General features: G+C 34.8%; 1 non-coding gene across 1 annotated transcript; it reads left to right on the top strand.

Annotated features, from left to right (window-relative positions):
- Positions 1-2,446: 2,446 nt before the first annotated feature.
- On the top strand, positions 2,447-2,553 carry LOC116913054. Its single transcript, XR_004389588.1, has one exon. It is a non-coding gene; the product is annotated as a U6 spliceosomal RNA (small nuclear RNA).
- Positions 2,554-21,532: the final 18,979 nt, after the last annotated feature.

Raw genomic sequence — 21,532 nt, 5'->3', positions numbered from 1 at the left:
TTTATGTACATGAAGCGATCACTACATTTATGAGTGAGTAAAGCTACAAATGAGAGAATGTTACAGATATTTTGGAACAAAGAAACAATAAGTACCCTATTTCTATGAAATAAATATTATACAAATATGAAAATATCCAAAGGATGTATGTGACATGAAGAAAAGCCCAAAGTCTAGAAATGTAGAACATGATAAAAACATAAACAGCGTGAAAAAGAGATATAGGCACAATGTTAAAAGGTTGATTAGCTACATTAGATTTCCCCCATGCTTTTTTTTTAATAAAGGACAACATTTAATTGGGGCTGGCTTACAGGTTCAGAGGTTCAGTCCTTTATCATCCAGTCAGTAACATGGTAGCATCCAGGCAGGCATGGTGCAGGCATGATGCAGGCAGGGCTGAGAGTTCTACATTTTCATTTGAAGACTGCTAATAGAATATTGGCTTCCAGGCAGCTAGGAGTAAAGTATGAAAGCCCACATCCATAGTGACCCGCCTACCCCAACAAGACCACATCTACTCCAACAGTGTCACTCCCTTGGCCAAGCATAAACAAACTATCAGAGAGCACCTTCCATTTCTCTATAATATCTATATGAATCTTTGTATTTTATTTGTTTTCATAGTTCTTAAGTGTCTGTGTTATATATAGTGTGCATTTCTTTTCGGTTTTATATATTTTCTAATTTTATTTGTGGATCTTCTTATTAAACAGTCTACGCTTGGGGGCTCAGTCACTGGTACCCCTCAGAGAGAGTTTGTGGTAGCAGCAACTGCACAAAGAAGATAAGGAAATACACTTAAAATCTATTAAAACCCACAAAGATATCAGTGACGATCGCAAAACACACAATGGCAAACTAATGTGGACTGTGCTATTAAATTAAAATGCTTAGCGCAAATATAGAAACAAAAATGGAGGAGACGAAGGAAGGGGCAGTGAGGGAAATGGAACGCAGGGGAGGTTGCACGAAATGAGGAAGGACAAGCAGGGAGAATGGGATAAAGAGGAAGCACAGGGAAGAGATTAGACAGGAAAAAATGCTAAAAAATTCTAATAATATAAAATTTCCAACTCAATTAGGTAAACGTGAGAGGGGAAATACCAGTTACTCATAGATTATCCAGTGCTAAAGCAACAGGGCCAAAGTGGGATTCAGCTCAGGGGGAGGCCCCAAGGCCTGACAATATCACTGAGGCTATGGAGCGCTCACAAAATCAGGGCCTATTATGACTGCCCTCCAAAAGATCCAACAAGGAGCCGAAAGAGTCAGATGCAGATATTACACCCAAAAAATGGACAGAAGCTGCTGACCCCTGTGGCTGAATTAGAGTAAAGCAGGAAGAAGCTGAGGAGGAGGGTAACCCTGTAGGAGGACCAGCAGTCTCAATTAACCTGAGATCTCTCAGACACTGGATCACATACCAGGCAGCATACAGCAGCTGAGATGAGGCCCCCAACACACATACAGCAGAGGACTCCTGGGTCTGGGTTCATTCAGAGAAGATGCACCTAACCCTCCTAAAACTGGAGGCCAGGGAGTGGGGAGGTCTGGTGGGGTGGGACATGGTAGTTGGGGGTTGGGTGTGGGTACATCCTTGTGGAGATAGCAGGTATGGGATGTGGAAGAGTCAGAGGGTGGACTGGGATGAGGGTAACATCTGCAGTGTTAAAAATATTAAATAAAATTGGACAAAATACTATCAGAATGTATGCACCAGATACAGATATAGGGACAAACTCTTAGATGGCAGAGGGTGGGGGACGTTACCTGAAATAAAACTCTGGACATGAGCCACTTCATCCCAGGTTCTGGGGACAGACTCCATGTCAGGCTTCAGACGGCTGTGGAGAGGGTGCTGAGGAAAGGAGATGTGGTTCTACCCTGAGTAGCAAGCTCCACTCATGTTCCAAGGTCCCGGCAATGAGCTCATGCTGGTTCTAAGGGACTGTGAGTTGGGGTGCCAGTGTGTGTGTGGGTCTCTAATCTAGGGGTCAGGCTCCACTTGGGTACCCATGCCTTGTATTCATAGGAAGATCTTGCATCTGCTAAATATATACGTACATGAAATCGAATGTTTTCTGAATTGTCTTTCTATATTCTAAAGTCAACTGGTCCTTAACATGCCCAAACATACTGACTACCCCATAATTGCCAAATCCTTGACAAGTGAGGCCATATAGCAAAGAAGAACTATGAATGAATGATACAACTTCTTCACTAAGAATAAAGGTGTTATGTACTGTAATTGTGGTGGTTTATCACATAGACAGGGTTCTAACTCTTGGTCCCTAGATGGTGGTGACATTTATGGAATTTTTATGCAGGGTTGTCTTTGTGTAAGAAGTGCATCAGTGTAGGTGGGCATTAATATTTCATAGCTTCATTTCACTTCCACTTCGAAATTTCTATTTCATGTTTATGACTAAACGTGTGATTTCTCGTGCTTGTTTTGCATGTTCATATACAAAAATTGGAACAATACAGAAAAGGTTATCATGGACCCTGCACAAGGATGACACTTGGAATTATAGAGCATTCCATATTTTTGGACTACTGGCTTAGGTAGGGAAGGACATGAGGGCAGAAGGGAAACTATATGAAAAAGGGAAGAAGCTCAAAGAAAGCGGGAACAAAAAGGCTACATAGGCTTTTAATATGATTGAATTACATTACATACATTTATAAAATACCATAACAAATTCATTGTTTTGTGTAATTAATAAATTGTAATAAAATACATTTTAAAATAAAAAACATGTGATCTCTCAACTTCTTTGATTGCCGTGCATACTGCTCTCTGCTATTTCTCCTTGCTATGGCACTCATATCTCTCAGTAGCAATAAGCTAAAAACAAAACAAAAGAAAACACCCTCTATTATCTTTAGATAATCTTTAGTCATTGTGTGTTATTACAGAAAGTTGAAGGTATCTAACACACCAATCAGAAATAATAAATAATAGTATAGAGAAATGAAGAGTAAAGTGTTAAAAGGTTCATGAGCTTACAAAATTTCAATTCAGTTGACAGTAAAGTTCATTTTATGAGTTCTGTGTAATACTAAAAATAACTAGAACAATGGCATCAACATACTTTCAATAACATTTTAAAACAATTATTCTGTGATGACTTTAATTCAGATGATCCTATTAATTAATCTGTTTCCCTTTATTATACTTTTATAATAATTATAATTAATAGAAAATTATATAATTATAAATTATATTATGATCCTGACCACCATCATTGTCTCTCATATTTTTAGCCCAAATAGGAATCTCTAATTTTTTATGCTTTGACATTGTTCTTGAACATATTTGTTAAAATATTAAAACTAGCTTATTTTATTATCAATTATATCTTTAGTGACATAATCATTTCATGTTTTAATATTCCTTCCATAAACTCTAATACTCAGAAACACTTTGGGTTTTTAAGCAACTGAAGTGGAAATAATTGATGATTAAATCAGTTTATAAAAAAAAGCGAGGAGAGAGCAAAAGAGAGAGATAGCAAGAAAGACAGAGAGAGAGAGAGAGAGAGAGAGAGAGAGAGAGAGAGAGACAGAGACAGAGACAGAGACAGAGACAGAGACAGAGACAGAGAATCTGAATGTTTACTGAGCTGTAGGGTTCTTTTGGAATCACATTAGAGCCACTGATTTATCTATATATAAATCTTGAATCAGGAAGAATCTGGGCTACAGATATTAATTTAATGGTTGGTTAATTTGCTCTATTAATTTAGTCATTAGAATCTGGCTATGTGATAATAATCAAAATTATTATAAAGCACCTGGATAAAAAACTGTGTTCAGAAACTGGTGTTTCTTGTCTCCGGAGATGAACAAGAATTGCCTGGGTAAAGAGAAGTTAGGTTGTCAATATAATTTTATTTTCAAAAGTAAAATCATACTTTAAGAAAAGTGGCTGTTTGCTTGCTTATTTGTTAGTAAAATGAGACATCTCCAGAAATCTCAGAGAGACAAAGAGGAATAAAAAGCAGAAAACTAAAACTAAATTTAAAAGGTGAACCTTCCCATTGAACCTCCTTTAGTAAACTTGTGCTAGATGTCATAATGGATTTGAGAATAAAACTAGGAAACTTGTATGTGTGCCTGTAATGTTAGTCCTTGAAAGATAGTGGCATCTTCAGCTGCATAGCTAGTTTCTGTCCAGCCTCAGCTACAAGAGAAATTGTATATGGACAAACAATAAAAAACCCCTAAAAGTTAAGATGTAAAATAGTCTTTTCCAAGGTGTCAGAGTGTTACAATGAAAAGACTGAAATAGTTACATTAGAATTGCTGCAACATAGTTAAACCATTCAATAGGCTACATTTATTTATACTGATGAATCTTCAAATACACTGCAAGTTAATTTTATCCAGATTAATAATTTCAAAAACTGTTGTAAGGAATATTTTGACAAAAGTTAAATAAATACGTATACATCTATAGTTTCTTAATACAGATAAAATATATTCTATTCATTTGTGACTTACTTATATATATCTTATCAATACAAATAATTCACTTCAACAAAACCTGCATATATTCTCAACCTACAAAACAGCTTAAAAGACTCCCAAAATATATAGATTGTAGATAATGTATGGAGTTGCTTCTCAAATCTGTTCCAGTTTCTGATGGACTCATGTACATCATAGGAGGACTCAGGATAGGGCTGAATCTGCCTAGAAAGCATCAAATAGCTTTCATAGACATGAAAGATGCTGTGCAAACTTCTAATGGAGGGAAGCCACCAGTAATCTTACTCAGCTCTGATAATTATGATCCACAGTATTAAACAGCATGGAAAATATTGCTAATGGTGCAATAGTGGCACTCACATCTAGGTGGTAACCAACAGTTTTCTAGTTGGACTTAATACCCACTCAACAGGAGGAAAATATGTGACTCAAAGTACAAATTTACCCATCTTTCCAGGCCTGGTGGATCCATGAATCTTAGAATGGGAATTCCTATGTCTACTTTATTAAACCAACATAATTCTTAACTATATATTGTATGCCAACTCACAAAGAATGAATCACCAAGCAGGGTCTAGATAGGTCTGAATCAGGTCCTCTGCATATATAACACAGCTTTAAGTTTGGGATTTTTATAGAATCCCTTAATGTGTTAAGAAGTGGGACTCTGTTTCAGGATACTTGACCACTGACAACCCTGAGATTGTGTTATTTAATGAAAGAACAAAACCAAAATTAAAAAACAAAATCACCTGTTTCTAGCTGTGGTGTGGTTCAGCCCTTAGCATACACCTTTAAATCCCAAACAATGAAAGTAAGGTCAGTTCGTAGAAGGAAGCACCCATATTTAAAAGTCATCTCCAACTGAGAGACCAAGTGACAAATCAGAAAGATCTGACAGAATAGGGTATGCCTAACTGCCTAGAGACGAGAGAGTGACATTGCAGAGAGGAGAAGGCAGTTTTACCAGGAGAGTCTTAGAGAGACAGGCTGAAGAGAGAGCAAGCTAGACTCAGGTAAAGACGAAGCCAGCCAGAAAATGAGAAAGAGCCAGAAGGTTAGAACAGATTGCTAGAATTAGTTTGAGGTCACACAGAAAAAATAACTAAGAGAAGTCAGACTGACACAGTCAGCTTGGTTGACTCAGCTCAGAGGAGTTTGAGAAGAACAGCTGAGTCGAATCACAGCCAGAGATCAGAAAGAACTAGGAAGGGTGAGCTAACTCAGCAGCAAGTCTCAGACGTTGAAAAGACTCTAGGCCTGGATTGTATGTAGGCAAGAAGTTTCAAGGATTAGGTCTGGGTTAGCAGACAGAGGCTATAAGCCTCAGAGGTGAAAATTACTTCAGGAGGATAAAGGTTATAAAGGTTGCATTTACAGGTCTCTGATTCTCATGACTTCCCTTGGGGCACTTTTTCTTCTGTTGGTTTGCTATGTTTGACTTCAATGTGATCATTTTTGTTTCACCTTATTATATTTTATTTTGTTACCTTTTATTGTTATAATATAGCATGTACATATATATGCTTATGTAAATCATATAAATTCAAGTAAATGGACAGAACAACTTTTATTTGTATAAATATGCATATGTACACATACATAGAAACTTTTTAAAAGAGTCCTTGTTTTGAGAGGAAAGAAAATATGAAAGGTGTAGGAAACATTGGAGGGCAGAATGGAAAGGAGAAGAAATAACTGTATTTTTAAAGTTTTTTTTACAATATCCAAGAAAATATCTACTCTTAGTCATATAATTCACAAATTGAAAAATATGGTAAAGAATATTCTCTTTAAAAAGTTCATTTAGGTTGGTTTATTTTTTAACAGCTGAATAAAATTCCATAGTGTAAATGTATTACATTTTCTTTACCTACTCACCTGTGGAGGGACATCTAACTATTTCCTAATTTCTGGCTATTATGAAGAGACCTGTAATGAATATGGTTGAACAAGCATTTCTGTAGTAAAACGAAACATCCTTTGGATATATGCCCAAGAGAAGTATAGCTGGTTCTTGAAGTAGATTGATTCCTAGCTTCCTGAGAAAATGGCCACGTCGATTTGCATAGTTGTACTTGTTTGTACACTCATTGGCAATGCATGCCCCTCGTTTTCCTCAAGAGTGTGAGATTTGATTTATTTAATTGATCTTAGAAACTCTGATGTGTGTAAGATAAAATCTCGAAGTTAGTTTGATTTGTAATTTTTCTGATGACTAAGGATGCTGAACATTTCTTCAAGTTTTTCTCACTTATTTGAGGTTCATTTTTGAGAATTCTCCCTTTATATATGTGCCTGCTTCGATTTGAATTATGTGTTCCTCTTGATAGATATTTTTGAGTTAGTTGTAAATATGAAATATCAGTCCTTTATCAAACATGTAGCTTGTCAATTCTTTCACCATTCCATAGAGTATCTCTTTGTTTTAATGATGCTCTTTATTGTTCCTAGGCTTTTAAGTTCATTGAGGTTTCATTTGTTAATGGTTCTCTTTAGTTTATATTTCATTGTTTTCCTCCCTGTGTTTGATTATTCTTAGTGTCTACCCCTACGGCTGTTGTTTTTTTTTTTTCTTTTTGCTCTAGAGCTTTCAGGTTTGATATTAAGTTACTATGATGTGATATTTCCAGTGTTTTTATGCTGGTATTCAGTGTTATGGATGTGTCTCCTAGAAGTCTGGGTATATTGTATATTCGTTTTCATTCCAATCTAGAACTTTAATTTCTTTATTTCTGCCTTGACCCATTTTTTCATTTGGTAGTGATTTCAATGTTCACAAGTCTGTAAGTTTTCTGTTGTTTCTGTTGTTAATATTCAGCTTTAATCCATGGTGGTCTGAGAGGATTCAGGGAGTTATTGCAATTTCCTTGTATCTTCTGAGATTTGCTTTGTGAGTGAATACATGGTAAATTTGGGGGAAAGTTCCCTTGGCTTCTGTGAAGAAATTATTTTCTTTTTTGTATGGGTGAAATGTTCTCTAAATATCCATTAGGTCCATTTGGTTTATAATAGAAGTTAGCATCCGCATTTCTGTTTAATTTTTGTTGGGATACCTGTTCATTAGTGAGAGTATGGAAGTCTCTCAGTATCTGTATCTGAGGATCAATATTTTATTTGAAAAATAGTGTTTTCCTTATGACCTTGGGTACCTTAGTGTTTGGTGTTAGACATTAAGAATGGCAATGCCCTCTTGGTCAACATTTGTTTACAATGTAGCATCCTGCCCTATCTCTTCTGGTTAGTTTTGATTTGAAGTTTATTTTCTTGGATATTAAAATGTTTATACTAGCCTGCTTCATGAGTCCACTTTTTCTTTTCTTTTACCTAAAGCTGATATCTATCCTGGATATTAAGGTATGCTTCTTGGATGCAGCAAAAGATGGATCCTTTTTCCACAACCATTCTGTAAGTCTGTATATTTTTACTGGGGAATTAAGATCACTGATCCTGAGAAATCTCCATGAGCAGTGTTTGTTATGTTGTTCTTGTTGTTGTTGTTGGTGGTGGTATTGTTGTTGTTGGTGGTGGTGGTTGTGGTTGTGGTGATGGTGTTGGTGTTGGTGGTGGTCATGGTGGTTGTTGTGATGGCGGTGGTGTATAAGTGTGTGTGTGTTTTCTCTGTTTTGACTTGATTATCTGAGATTATTTATCATGTAAGATCAACTCAGCAAGTTAAAGTTGCTGTTTTACTTTCATTATGTTTTGTTGTGACAAACTACCAGACCAAATGTATCATGGGTGGAAAAGTTTTTTGGAGCTCACGATTCCAACTGATAGTTTGTCAGTTCATATAAGTCAGGTATTCTTGCCATATTTAGAGGTAGAATTAAAGAGAATAAATACATCCTTGCTTTCTTTCTTTCTCTGTCAGCTAATTTTTTTCTATTTTATACTCTGCAGGAATCCCTCTCTAGGGTCTGGTGCCACACTAGAACTGGGCTTCCCACATAAATTATCAATGGAGATCATACTTTGAGATCTTTCTAATAATCTTTTTTTCATCTTTCAGGTATTTGAATATAATTATATGCACTGTATTTCGTGTTCATACTTAGGATTATTGAATAAAAAGAATGGCAATTTAAACTGATAACTGAGAAGAAAAAAGTAAGAATCCTTTCTAAGGATCTCTGATAAAATTAACATTATATGAAGTACAACTTTAAGTTATTATTGTATTAATTAATCAGCCAATATAGATTATTAAAAGATATTTTGATATGAATGTGAAAGGTTCATGCCCATAACACCAGGACTCAGGAAGCCAAGATATGAAGATCCTGAGTTTGATATTAGCTGGAATTATTTTTTGAGCCACTACACTACCAAAATAAGTATAATTTCATTTGAATGTATTTATTTGAGTCGTATAAAGAGCAGAGTAGTATAAAAATAAAATTAAGGATCAATACAAAATAAAACATAATTAAATACCCTACTAAATTACACATGATATAAATGTAAAATACTTTTTTGGTTTCTTTTTTATTGGATGTTTTCTTTATTTACATTTCAAATGTTATCCCCTTTTCCATTTTCTTTTCTGGAAACCTCCTATACCATCTGCCTTCCCTCTGCTTCTATGAGGGTGCTCCCCTACTCACTCACCCACTCCTGCTCCCCTGCCCTGGCATTCCCCTATACTGGGGCCTTCACAGAACAAAAGGCTTCTCTTCCCATTGATGAGTGACAAGACCATCCTCTGCTACATATGCTGCTGGAATCATGGGTCCCTCCATGTGTACTCTTTGGTTGGTAGTCTAGGAAATCTGGGATGTCTGGTACACATGACTTCATGAATTTCTTAGGCAAGTGGATGGAATTAGAAAATATCAACCTAAATAAGGTAACCCAGTCACAAAAGAACACTCATGGGATGCACTCACTGATAAGTGGATATTAGCTCAAAAGCTTGGAATACCAAAAACACCATTCACAGACCACATGAAGCTCAAGAAGGGGGAACAAAATACTCAAGGGGGAAATATGGAGACAAAGTATGAAGCAGAGATTGAAGAAAATGCCATTCAGAGCCTGCCCAACATGGGGATCCATCCCATACACAGACAGCAAACCTCGACACTATGGCGGATGCCAAGAAGTGATTGCTGACAAAGGATGCTGTATATTACTGAAAAATAATTAAACCTTTACAGTGAAGCAGACATATTAATACTCAAGACATATTTTATTAAAAGGATTACAGAGAAGTCATTGTTTAGAGATGAAACAACTCAGTGTTGACACTGAGTTGTGCATATGCAAAAGATTGGCAAGCTTTGTGAATAACATGTCACAGTATATAAAATCTTTATTTTCTTGAACTTCAGATGGTTGAGTCATAAATAATCTAACAAAAGTGTAAAAATATTTCCTTACACTTATTTTATTTGAAGTGATAAAAAATATTATCTTGGGCATCGTACTTTTAGAAAAAACCCGAATATACCAAGAAAATAATACACCTGTTATTTAAAAGCCAATGGCATTCATTCATGGTAATTCCGGAGTTGACATTTATGAGTTATATGATAATAGATACTTTTCTCTTCTTAATATAATGCTTCACAAAATTCAGAAAAAACCTATTCATTTATGTGTCCATGAGTAAACTTCCTTAATAAAAATAACTACATTTTCACACACAAACAAGAATAGACAACCCAGGAAACCATTTCCTTTGGTATGTGTTTGTCCCACACCTCACTCTACAAGAGGACAATATATGATTAATACTGATGTGCATTTTGAACTCTAGTGCATTAGTAATGAAGGAATCTACACTAAAATAATATTATTCTATCCAGTACAGTTTGTTTTAACCAAGTTTAGAAACATGACTGTACTGATATCTTGAGTTTTAGATATGAAGAGACAAAAAACTTATTACATTTTCTAGAAAGTAAGATGCAAACATTAAAGGGAATCTACTGACATTTAACAGAGTCTCTAGGTAACAGTTGGTGGTCATTTGTATTTTTACCTAAGTATAACTTTTCTTTTTCTTCACCGAAAGATGACTGTGAAGGTCCTTCTCACACTCTAAGTAACAGTACTATACAAAAATATGTAAAGATGATTCAGAAGTTGTCATTCTAAGTAGTACTACTAACAACACTGTTAAATTGTTTCTCAAAGTCCCACTCTATAAATGATTTATGACAAATGGAAAGGGATGGCACAATCATAAACCCATGAGAAAACAAGTTCAATCAGATTATCAGTGCTTGTCAATTAAAAGGATAATTGAAGGAACAAAAGTATCTGTGTATACTAACAGCTGTAATTCTTACGTTTTAAAATCCAGACAGAAGGACACCATGAATTTCAAGTTAGACTGAGCTATGAAGTATTCTATGCCAGTGTGGACTGGAGAGTGACATACAGTCAAAGGAAGAAAGAAAGAAAGAAAGAAAGAAAGAAAGAAAGAAAGAAAGAAAGAAAGAAAGGAAGGAAGGAAGGAAGGAAGAAAGAGGCCAACAAATAAACACAGCACCCCCCCCACACACACCACAATCCTATAGAAATATAAGACTGAATCCTAATTGTTTACACATTAACACATTTTTCATTCTTTGAAAAATAGCATATGGAACCCTAAATATTTCCAATGAACTTAAGAAGAAAACTAAGAGTATAATTGTATTAAATTAATTGATATGCAGGAAATAAAGCTAAGAGAATGGTATTTTAATTGAATTAAATTGAATAATTTGAGCAAAGTTAAAGACTATTAACAAATTACTACTGAACAAAATTATACACTTCAGTACTTATCTCATTATATTCACTCAAATTAATTTCCATATGATCACGGTTAGTAAAATATTCACATAAAACTTATTGATGGCAGATGAAGTCTGCCACTAGGTTTTTAAATTAGAAATTTCTTGTCTGAGTATAAGAACTGAGATGAAATGAAAATTAGTTTAGTGGGTGACTTACAGTCCTTTGTTTATTAAATATCAGACCAACAGTTGAAAAGACATTGCATATTTCCCTAAATTACTCAACACAAAAAGAGGAAAAATGAAATAAGGCAATATAATATATTTTTGTGTATTTTAATTTTTATTCTTAAATATTGCAAGAAATCAGAGTAGTACATAGTTGTCTCTTTATAAGACAACTCCAAGAGTACCCAGAGGGATAAATCAAAGTGATGGATATGTGGGTAGATGATAGGTATTTAACTGATAGAGTGATATACAAATAGTAGAGGATTTGCCAGGCAAATTGGCTTATATTAATGTAGAAGCCAAGTCTCTAAAATGTCAATTTTTCAAACTAGAACTTGATAGCTTTAGTCAATTCAAATCCAATGACCTCAGAACTTAGGAAAGTTCTTGACTCTAACTGCCAGTGTAACCCCAAGCTTCAGGTTTGCGACCTAAAACAGTCATGTTGCTCCTTCTTGAGTACTGATGAGCACGGGTAAAAGTATGTTTTGCTTATGAGAGTGATGTGAAGCAGGAAGGAAAGGGAGGGAGAGATGGAGGGAGGAAGAACTAGAGTGAAGGAGAAAGGGATAGGTGGATGGATGGATGGATGGATGGATGGATGGATGGATGGATGGCGGAAGAGAAGGAGGATAGTAGGGAGGCAGGGGGTGAATGGGAGAGAGAGGGAGAAAAGGAGAGAGAGAGAGAAAGAGAGAGAGACAGAGAGACATAGAGAGACAGAGAGACAGAGACAGAGACCCAGAGAGGTTGAGGCAGGAAGGGACAGAGAGAGGAGCCTTGAGAATGGATCTAACTTTACAACTTTCAGCACTGATTTAAGTGGTAGGAACATGGTCCTAGCCATGAACAGATGTTGAGGTTTACCCATTGATTCAACCATACATGTAACTTGGAAAGAGAGAATCATAAATGTATAGTACACAGACATCTTTTAATGTGATTTATGGATTCAACTAATTTTTACTTGCAATTTGTCTCATATTCCCTTTTCTAGGTTCCATGTTTAAGAATATAACAATTTCCTAAGTATCAATGTATCATTGAGAATAAAATGTTTGTTTAGTAGTCAAGTTTCACTGAATTTCAGTGGCTTTAAAATACAAAGAATATTTTTTTCTATTTAGCCTGTCATAACAGTGTCCAGCACTACTAATAATATACAATGATAAGAGATGTGAAAAAAATAAAATTATTTCCACTAAACAATGTATCTAAGATTCACTCACTAACTAATTTACATGCACATGACACAAATCTGAACAGAATACATTTTCTGAGGCTTCGTAAAATCTATGATGTCTCAATCCTCCCACACATATCTTGATAACTGAAGTGGATCCATGTAGAAGTTGCTTGCTGACAAACAACATGCTGACAAAAAACCTTAATTGAGCGAACATTTAAAATAATAATGCAGTTCTCATTAAATAGCAAAATCTTGCATCTCGTCATTTCTCTCTTTAATAGTATCCTATGTGAAGGCTGGAATTCTACCTCAGTTTGATTTATATAATCAAATGGGCAATATGGAACAGTGAAGGAATGATCAGAGTGTTTAGTGTTAATTTGTGAATTATCCTTTCAAAACAAATTCAGTTTATTAACAGAAACAAAATTTCACTAAATAAATCTATTGATATTTGCTCTCCTGTGAAATTCATTCAATCAGAAAAGCTTTCCAAGTTCTTTTCCTTGTTGACTTGCACCAGAAAGAACCCTTCAGATTGAGTGGTTAATTAACCAGGACACTGGACTTTAACCTCCATTGCATATTCCAAGATCATTTGAAAAATATGATGACTGAGGACAAACATCTGCTTTATAAAAATTTAATGGAGTGATCTATTTGAATATTTACAGAAAATGAATTTTTAATTAACATAACATATGTCTAGTACTGTCATCATGAAATTAATAAATTATTATCAAATGTTTATATTTACACGCACTCTGTTAAAAAACAGTTCCCCAAACTGGGTACCAACTTATATTGAGCCTAGGTATTGTGAGTTATATTTTCCACATGCTGTAGTAGTAATAATAGCAGGATAAATGGTGTCAATACATAAGAAGTGTAAGTTGAGTGATGATCATTTTCTGTCTGCAGTGTATGCTTTCATTTACTTTAAAATCCAATTCTTGAAAATCAACTATCTTTCATTCACACTAAAACCATCACTTACATAGACATTTAGGTTATAAAATCCTATGTCAGAAAAAAGTTGCAAATTGTACTCATCTACTGAGAAAAGTTAACATTTTAGGACAAATATCTTTATTTGGATATCAACTCATCAATTTCCTCACATTCTACCATAAGATGAGCAGCAAGTCAAAACTTTCCTGAAAGCCCACCTCCAAGCATTTGCCAAAGAAGTATTCTGGTATCCATGGAAACAGGGACTGTGGATTCATTAAACACAAAGCATATATTGGGCTTGTGTCATTGCGAAAACATGATTTTCTAGACATAGGAGCCACACTCGAGATTTTGAAATTAAATAATATAGGGTCAAGTAGCCTGGTATGTTGTTTCTGGGTTTAATAGGGCAACATGAATAGGCTACAAACACAACCTACAATTATGGCATGGGAATACTTGAAACATATATTGGAGTTTATGTTATTCTCCTTTCATTCATAGGTGTAATGTGAATCCAGCAAAGAATGCTGTCATTACAATTTTTAAGTTGTTGGGAAAACACATGAGGAAGACAAAATATTACTTAATATATACAATGGCTTTACATGTGAAGTCGATTGTGGGTTTGGACATCAAAATCCAAAAGGAAAATGGTGAAATTCACATGCCATTTTGTTCATAAATTGATTGTGTTCTGAGAGTTAAGTATGTCAACATGAAGATAGAAGGGTCAAAGAATCCCAACCAATAAACGAGTTTTGAGTTACTTAGAATGAAAATATCCTTTGAGTAAGGCAGAATCATACTACATGCATAAATATTCGTGTAATGATAAAGACATCAGTCAATAAAGTGGAGAGACACATAATACAGAGATAAGTGGCTCAACATTAAATATTGTATCAATGCCAAATTAAGTAACAGGCATGTGTAAGCCTGCAAAGTTTCAAAATATCATATGTACTTAATCTAACATCACCTTAAAATATAATATTGCTCATATTGTCAAATGGTATTTAGAAATATGATGTGTAGTCTAATTCAAATTGATTATCTTTATACATTTAATAATTTGAGAATTTCATATATAAGTTACAGCTTCACTTGTCTTCCCCCTTGTCCCCTAACCTCTTTAAATATTGATCTATTATAATATATATATCTTTTATATAAAACCATAATTATATACTTTTAAATATATATCATAAATATGATCTGAGTTCATTCAGCACTATTCAAAAATTCATGTGTTTAGATATGACTAATGTGATTTGGTACTTATTGCCTCTGAAGTATACTGAATCTGCCTTTGTGAGTAAAAATTAACTTCCTATAGCTCATCATCTAGGGGTTAGGCCTACTACTACTCCATCAACAATAGCGTGCCAATCTGTGTCATTTTCTGTCCTTACTTAGGCAGCAACATTCTTCATGGGTACAGCTTCATTTTGTATGTAGAGACATTATCATGGCAGGTATGCTTTCCCTCTGGGATTTCTCTGATAATCTTAGATAGATCCTATATTCTCTATAGTAGATTCAGGAAACATATGAAAGCACTTTTAAAGGTTAGGTCAGCTTGGTCAGTTGTCATCTAAACCTAAATTCACTCAAACGAGGTTTTTCTTACAAAGTTAGAGAATGTGACTGAGGTTCTCAATAAAACTTTGGATTCTTAAGTGAAAATGGTTCAATATGTACAAGATTGTTACATTTATTTGTTTATGTGTTTTTGCCAATAAATGGCTTGATCTTAAAAACTTATATACAATTATTTTCTAGTAATGAGCTAGTTAAAATTAATCACATTCTTCATGCCAATGAAAACACTAAATAAGTCTTGACCAGTGGGGGGGGGGAGAGAGAGAGAGAGAGAGAGAGAGAGAGGACATCATTGGTCCTTCAAAATAGGGCATAGATACAGAGCCCTAATAGAGACAGCTTTGTGCTTAAAATTACTGCTGTATCTAATTTTGCCTCTACTTGAGTGGGATGCATGTGCATTTATAATTCTTGATAGATTCAGACAAAGAGGGGAAAAAGTATATAGAGCACATACATAATTATATTTTGGTTGGCATATGAATGAAATATACAGATAAGAGACAGACAGATAATAGGTATGTTGGTAGGTAGGTAGATATGTATCTATATCTATATCTATATCTATATATATATTATATAAATCTATATCTGTATCTATATAATCATAGATACATAGATAGAATAAAACAGAGATAGTCATAGTGTTAGAAATAAAATAATTTATGCTTTTCTGTGTCCTGAATCAGACGGTAGACACACTTAACAGTGCCTCATGCCTCATGGTGGACCCGGTGGACCCATCCAAAAGAACTCCATAAAAGAAAAACTTTAAAATGTCTTTATGTAACTTCAAGTTATTGAATTGACAATTCATGGTAGAATGGAACAGATGAAAACTTTATGTAGGAAGCTAGTTTTCAATAAAAAAGCTTCATACAATCTCTAAATACTCAATGTTGGGATTTTTGTTCAAAATGCAGAATTTTTTTTCATCTTTATTAAATTGGGTATTTCTTACTTACATTTCAAATGTTACTCCCTTTCCCGGTTTCCAGGCCAACATCCCCCTAACCCCTCCCACTCCCCTTCTATATGGGTGTTCGCCTCCACATCCTCCCCCCCATTACTGCCCTCCCCCCAGCAATCCCATTCACTGGGGGTCCAGCCTTTGCAGGGCCAAGGGCTTCCCCTTCCACTGGTGCTCTTACTAGACTATTCCTTGCTACCTATGAATTTGGAACCCAAGGTCAGTCCATGTATAGTCTTTGGATAGTGGCTTAGTCCCTGGAATCTCTGGTTGGTTGAAATTGTTCATATGGGGTCTCGAGCCCCTTCAGCTCTTTCAGTCCTTTCTCTGATTCCTTCAACGGGGGTCCCGTTCTCAGTTCAGTGGTTTGTTGCTGGCATTCGCCTATGTATTTGCCACATTCCAGCTGTGTTTCTCAGCAGAGATCTACATCTATTTCCTGTCAGCCTGCACCTCTTTGCTTCATCCATCTTATCTAATATGGTCAAAATGCAGAATTTTTTAAAAATTTTATTTTATCTTTTTTTTTTACACTCTAGATTTTATCCCCTTCCTGGTTCACACCCACTGACTCTTCCCTATCCCATACCTCCTCCCTATCCCCCTTTATCCATGAGGATGTACCCACCTCCCATCCTCCACCCTACCAGTTCTTACCACTCTCTGGGGCCTCCAGTTTCTTGAGGGTTAGGTACATCTTCTCTGACTGAACCCAGACCCAGAAGTCCTCTGCTGCATATGTGTTGAGGGCCTCATATCAGCAGGTATATGCTACCTGGTTGGTGGTCCAATGTCTTGAGAGATCTTGGGGGTCCAGGTTAACTGATAATGTCTTTACAATATTTTTAGTAATCGTTATATTCATTTCCTTCCTCAGTATCTGTCTTGGCCACAGGATTTTCTTTGACTATGGCATGTTAGAATTAAGGGCACAAGGCGCAGCCTGGACTACAGGTCTAATTAACGCCAAATCCATTTATATTACTTGAGGTTTCTTGAATTATATGCAAATGACCAACCTACAATCCTTTATACGTAGTATTAAGACAAAAGTCTTTCTTTAAGAACTGAGTCTCAGATAGTTCCTGTAGAGATTTCTGCAGGTTTTGTCTTAGAAGTGTAAGAGGAGGTTTGCTTGTTACAATTAGAGATCAACAGTCAGTGTTCTGTTTTAAGGTAGTGCTACGTTTTAGTTAGTATCCCAATTGTAACCAAAACTCCAGAATGTTCAGATAGTGCTTTCCTCAAAAGCTAATTTATAGAGAAAAAAAAACAACAAAACGAATGATTGTCACTGATTCTTGTGATGACATTTACCTCTATGAAATCGTGGTGCTTTATACATAAAGATGGTATAAATGCCGATATTAAAACATATGTTCTTAAAACAGCTTTAACTATGACTGTATTTACTTTATTAGTACTACTAGAATTGCACAGCATAATTTTATTTAATTATCTTTTGAATTAAAATTTAAAGATACTACATTAAAAGGAAGAAAATTTGTCGTATAGTATATATCACTTAAAAAGTGCCAATCCCTTTCAGAAATGACTATAAATTGTAATTTTCTATATCATTTCTTTTCCATTTTTATGTATCAATTGACTTTGCATTTCCAAAATCTTACAGTCCTCAAAATCATTGTATATAATAGGTATATGATGAGAGAGATCATTACCTTAGAGTGAAATTTAAACATCAACTGTATCGATAGATTTCAATTTTTCCTTATTATATTTAAATTATGTGCTTTGCCTTATGGTGTGAAGACAGAGACATCACAATCATTATGCAAATACAACTTCTCTTTTCCTCATAATCTCAGACTATTCAGTTCTTCCTGCATATTTTTGCTGAGATTATCTTTCATGCAAATGACACTTAATAGTGACCTCTATTACCACCTCTCCCAGTTAAATCTCTCTGCTGCTCTTTTCTGGTTCTCATTATATATTCTGAGTGTATACTTGATGAGATTCACTTTCAGTTTCTATAGTGCCTTAAATGCTGTAATATTTTCCATGTTTACAGCGAACACTCTAGATCACACTAACCCTACTCTGCTTCCGTTCAAGAACTTATTTGATTATTTAGAGAGGCTTGCTTACTCTTCTGTTTTTAAACATTGGTATTTGTTTAAAGGTTTTTTTCTTTTTTGTTATGTCCTGATACTGCTAAGATATATGTTCCGGTTAATGTCCACTATGAATATCAGACTTTACATGTGTTATAGTGGCCCATTTTATCAATCAGGTTCATTGACACGAAGTTAGCAAGCCTATTAACTCAAAACGCATAGAGACTAAGAGGCACTGCCCCTCTGAGAAACAGCACCAACTGAAATAAGTCTTACCTCAGTCACTCTTAGGAGAAATTACCTCTCTTGTTTCGTTTTCTATTTCTGTATTTCTTTATATGGGCTAAATAATTGTTCTATCTTTGGAGCTGAGGCTTTAGCTCTGATATCATAAAAATTTTGTGAAGACAGTAAATAAATAAATTAAATACAAATAGAGAGATAGATAGCATTATTTTCTTACATAAAATATATCTGTACCCTTGTAAATATATATCTAAAATAAACATACATAAATGGATTATTTTGTTATATAAAATAATATTATCTGCACATGTGTTGCAAATACATATCTATAACTATATATAATACTGTGTGTGTGTGTGTGTGTGTGTGTGTGTGTGTGTGTGTGTGTGCATGCTTCTGTGTTTCAATCCCATTTTAGTATACTAGGTTACTTTTGTTTGGAAGACATAGAGTAGATGAAAACTTAGTGATCATTTTTGTATATCATTTTTCTCCCAGGAAATATTTCTTCTGTGTTTGCTAAGAATTTTAATCTCAGGGAGAACCAACCCTCCAGTGCAAGGTTAAGAAGAACTGAAGTTGTGTCAGATCCCCCAGAGAGCTGATGTATTTATGAGCCATTGAAATTTACAAAATATAAGATTATTCAGGTACCAAAATGAAAGATCATGTGTCACAGGTTACTAAATATCTTAAATCTCTTAAGGCAGTTTTTCTCTACTTTACAAACTGTTCAAAACTCTATCTTAATCTTTAACTCTAAGTTTCACCCAATTTTGCCATGCTCAATCTGAGCTTCTGTATTGAATTCAATAATTGTGGAAGAAACTGTATAAAATGGGGTGTTGACTATTCAAATTTCTTCTCTGTGTTATCATGTCTGCATATAATTTATTTGAAAATTCTTCAAGGGCATGCAAGTGACATCATCACATTTTTATCTTTTCCAGGTGTTTTACAATGATCAAAACCACTATTTCACATTATTTTAGCATTTTAGTTGAAATTGATACAAAGAATAACATTTGACTATCTAAAATGTTTGCATTCTAATCAAAACAAACACTGAGATTACATTGACCATTTCTGCTCTTCTGGGACAGGCATTTTCTTCACATCTTATCATTTTTCTCTTGCATGGAAGATGAACAGTGTCACATTAACAGGTTTTTGATACCCTTAAGCAAGTGATTCCTTAATAATAACCTATAGAAAGTTATTAAATATTTTAATACCAGATAATCACATTTTTGAATCAATTTTTTTGAGTATCAGTCCTATAAATACCGAACACCTTTGGTCCATCTCCTAAGTACAAGAAATTCTTGTTCCTCTAGTTTGTGTCAATTTATGATTTGTGGATTATTAATCAGAATAACATGAAATATAGCTAAAAAAGCATTTCTAGTGACAGGTTGTTTCAGAAATACTCCTTTGTAATTGTATCTTTTACAGTAGATGTTTTGTAAATTTCCACATGTGAGCGATAAGTGTCTAATATGTCTGTAAATTTAGAACTCCAAAATCATCCTTGAGTCTCTCTCCATTTTGTGCTACAGTAAGAAGCATGCTGTAATATGATCATGGATGTGGCATCTTCTTTTATGGCAATGAATCTCAATGACGACAAAGCCTCTCTCAATCTGTGTCATGAAATCAGTTCTGAGTAATAGACATACATCACACAGGAACAACGTGTCTGCCCTCTGGGAAGTAAGAAGGAGAGGAAAGCATAGAGGACTATATCGACTCTCCCAATTGTCATCATTAGATCATCTTCTAAAGCTGTATTTATCATTTTATTAACACAATCCTGTTGTTAACCAAGCTCAAGCTTCAGCTTCCCACTTGCAGTGAGCATACTGTAGCTGGTGTTAACTCATTTGAGGGATTCAGAGCCACTTCAAAGTATGTCATGTTGAAAAATAATTAATCATGTTAAGCTGAAAATGTGTGAAAAGAAAATAAATGTATGGAGAGCTTTATACCCTCTTTATTTACATGAGAACAACATGAATTCATCTTGTGTCTGTATCTTATCTCTCATTGCACTTAATTCAAGAAAAGGAATAGCAACCTCAACCTCTCAAACTGGCTGATGTAGAAAACTTCCACAAAGAGATTTTAGAAATTAATCTCTATTAGTAGTTTACTCAAAGATTAGCCTTCCAACAGCTTGTCGATCTAAAAGCATATAGCACTGCTGATTACCAAGGCACAAACTCAAACTACCTATTGAGTTGCTTATCACTGAAAATATCCTGTGTGCCTGATGCATAATTAATACATTGTTTCCTTAAGCTTTTTCTTAAATTTTTTACTAGGACACACTAATTTTAAAGTGATATGTTTCCTAAGGTTTCTGTTCAAATAGACCATTCAAGTGGAACTCATCACCCTCCGATCCAGTTGTGCTTTCTTCCCCCATTCCTTAGTCCTCTTCATCTTGTCAAATCGGTGCCGTCCTACTTTCATGCCATTCTGCTTGAAAGGGAGGCTTTGAACCAATATCTTCTTCTAGAGATAGTGTCCCAGAGAGTGTCTACAGTCAGTATTCTTTAAGATGTATGTCTTTATATAACACACACACACCACACACACAAACACAAACACACACAAACACAAACACACACAGACATATATATGAGAAAACCACAAGAATTTGTCCATAGATATGTTTTGTTTAGCTTAATATAAATATGTAGAGTTGTATTAATTTTCTCACAGTTTCCATTTTGTTATTTACAAATCAATAAAAATCTATCGTGAACATACACATTTTCTTTATCAATTCATTCGTTGCTTAGCACCCAGGCTGATTTCATAATTCAGCTTTTGTCAACGAATGTGCAGTAACATGAATGTCTCTGTATCATTGTAAGATGTATTCTAAGATTGCTTTAGAATGTATCTGTGAGTTTGATGGGTTTGGGTGCATCTGAGAGACTTAAGAAATTGAAGGAAATATTCTGTTGAGTAGGGTTCATACCATTCTAAAAGACAGACCAGAAACGTACTCAATGTCTTT

Source organism: Rattus rattus, chromosome 11 (genome assembly GCF_011064425.1).
Source record: "Rattus rattus isolate New Zealand chromosome 11, Rrattus_CSIRO_v1, whole genome shotgun sequence".
Lineage (NCBI taxonomy): Eukaryota > Metazoa > Chordata > Mammalia > Rodentia > Muridae > Rattus > Rattus rattus.
Note: the sequence above shows the minus strand (reverse complement) of the source record. Positions and strands in the feature narration are given on the sequence as shown.